Source organism: Nerophis ophidion, linkage group LG13, assembly GCF_033978795.1.
Source record: "Nerophis ophidion isolate RoL-2023_Sa linkage group LG13, RoL_Noph_v1.0, whole genome shotgun sequence".
NCBI lineage: Eukaryota > Metazoa > Chordata > Actinopteri > Syngnathiformes > Syngnathidae > Nerophis > Nerophis ophidion.
In genome coordinates, this window is record NC_084623.1 from 58,314,446 (window position 1) to 58,316,945 (window position 2,500).

At 42.0% G+C, this 2,500-nt stretch overlaps 1 protein-coding gene across 1 annotated transcript in view; it reads right to left on the reverse strand.

Annotated features, from left to right (window-relative positions):
- The window catches only part of grm5b (glutamate receptor, metabotropic 5b), a 179,813-nt gene that overhangs the window by 2,105 nt on the left and 175,208 nt on the right, over positions 1-2,500 (reverse strand). The window lies entirely within an intron of this gene.

The window sequence follows — 2,500 nt, forward strand, 5'->3', positions numbered from 1 at the left end:
AACTTTAAAATGTTGGCATTGAGCTAGATAGGTAGTCTTTTCTCAAGGATAGTGTTATCACTTTTGCATTCCAAAGTCCCAATGAAGGCCTCTTTCCTACGAGAAGTGATCCAATGCAGTACCCGGAGGAGCCTAGGTCAAAAAATGAAGGACTCCTAATCTGTAGAGCCTAAACCATCAGTTTATGTTCTTTCCTCCTCTGTCTGGTTGTGTGCTAAGTCAGGACAGCACAACCTGACCATAAAAGGAGATGTTTGTGTGTAGGTATATGGAAAACAACTGCTTTAAGTCAGAACTTTAAAAATGTTGGCATTGAGCTAGACAGGTAGTCTTTTCTCAAGGATAGTGTTATCACTTTTGCATTCCGAAGTCCCAATGAAGGCCTCTTTCCTACGAGAAGTGATCCAATGTAGTACCCAGAGGAGCCTAGGTCAAAAAATGAAGGACTCCTAACCTGTAGAGGCTAAACCATCAGTTTTATGTTCCTTCCTCCTCTGTCTGGTTGTGTGCTAAGTCAGGACAGCACAACCTGACCATAAAAGGAGATGTTTGTGTGTAAGTATATGGAAAACAACTGCTTTAAGTCAGAACTTTAAAAATGTTAGCATCGAGCTAGACAGGTAGTCTTTTCTCAAGGATAGTGTTATCACTTTTGCATTCCGAAGTCCCAATGAAGGCCTCTTTCCTACGAGAAGTGATCCAATGCAGTACCCGGAGGAGCCTAGGTCAAAAAATAAAGGACTCCTAACCTGTAGAGGCTAAACCATCAGTTTTATTTTCCTTCCTCCTCTGTCCGGTTGTGTGCTAAGTCAGGACAGCACAACCTGACCATACAAGGAGATGTTTGTGTGTAAGTATATGGAAAACAACTGCTTTAGGTCAGAACTTTAAAATGTTGGCATTGAGCTAGACAGGTAGTCTTTTCTCAAGGATAGTGTTATCACTTTTGCATTCCGAAGTCCCAATGAAGGCTTCTTTCCTACGAGAAGTGATCCAATGCAGTACCCGTAGGAGCCTAGGTCAAAAAATGAAGGACTCCTAACCTGTAGAGGCTAAACCATCAGTTTTATGTTCCTTCCTCCTCTGTCCGGTTGTGTGCTAAGTCAGGACTGGCGTCCCACTGGATGTGAATTCTCCCTGCCCACTGGGTGTGAGTTTTCCTTGCCCTTTTGTGGGTTCTTCCGAGGATGTTGTAGTCGTAATGATTTGTGCAGTCCTTTGAGACATTTGTGATTTGGGGCTATATAAATAAACATTGATTGATTGATTGACAGCACAACCTGACCATAAAAGGAGATGTTTGTGTGTAAGTATATGGAAAACAATTGCTTTAAGTCAGAACTTTTAAAATGTTGGCATTGAGCTAGACAGGTAGTCTTTTCTCAAGGATAGTGTTATCACTTTTGCATTCCGAAGTCCCAATGAAGGCCTCTTTCCTACGAGAAGTGATCAAATGCAGTACCCGGAGGAGCCTAGGTCAAAAAATGAAGGACTCCTAACCTGTAGAGGCTAGACCATAAGTTTTATGTTCCTTCTTTCTCTGTCCGGTTGTGTGCTAAGTCAGGACTGGCGTCCCACTGGATGTGAATTCTCCCTGCCCACTGGGTGTGAGTTTTCCTTGCCCTTTTGTGGGTTCTTCCGAGGATGTTGTAGTCGTAATGATTTGTGCAGTCCTTTGAGACATTCGTGATTTGGGGCTATATAAATAAACATTGATTGATTGATTGACAGCACAACCTGACCATAAAAGGAGATGTTTGTGTGTAAATATATGGAAAACAACTGCTTTAAGTCAGAACTTTAAAAATGTTGGCATTGAGCTAGACAGGTAGTCTTTTCTCAAGGATAGTGTTATCACTTTTGCATTCCGAAGTCCCAATGAAGGCCTCTTACCTACGAGAAGTGATCCAATGCAGTACCCGGAGGAGCCTAGGTCAAAAAATGAAGGACTCCTAACCTGTAGAGGCTAGACCATAAGTTTTCTGTTCCTTCTTTCTCTGTCTGGTTGTGTGCTAAGTCAGGACAGCACAACCTGACCATACAAGGAGATGTTTTTATTGTTTTATTAGCGCATGTCTAGAATTTCCACCGGGTCAAACTCGTTTTGCAAAATAATTAACATATGCCTAGAATTTCCGCCAGGTCAAACTCGTCACGTCAGGAGTGACACTTCACCTGTCATCATTTTCAAAATGGAGGAGGCGGATTTCAGTCATTTGAAATCGCATAAAGGGAAGAAGATTAAGAGCTATTCAGTAGGATTTAAGGTCCAAGCTATTGAATATGCTAAAAAGAACAGTAAGCAGCTATGTTTTATTAATATACCGTAGCTGCGTGTGTCAAATATGAGTCATTAAATGACTCCCGCCTCCTGGTGGTAGAGGGCGCTAGTGATCCTTCTTGCGACTACTCGGCTGCAGAAGAAGTGACAACAAGCAGTGATCGTTTATTTTTTCCTCCCGCTTGCACTTTTAACATGGAGGATTACATATCTAAAATA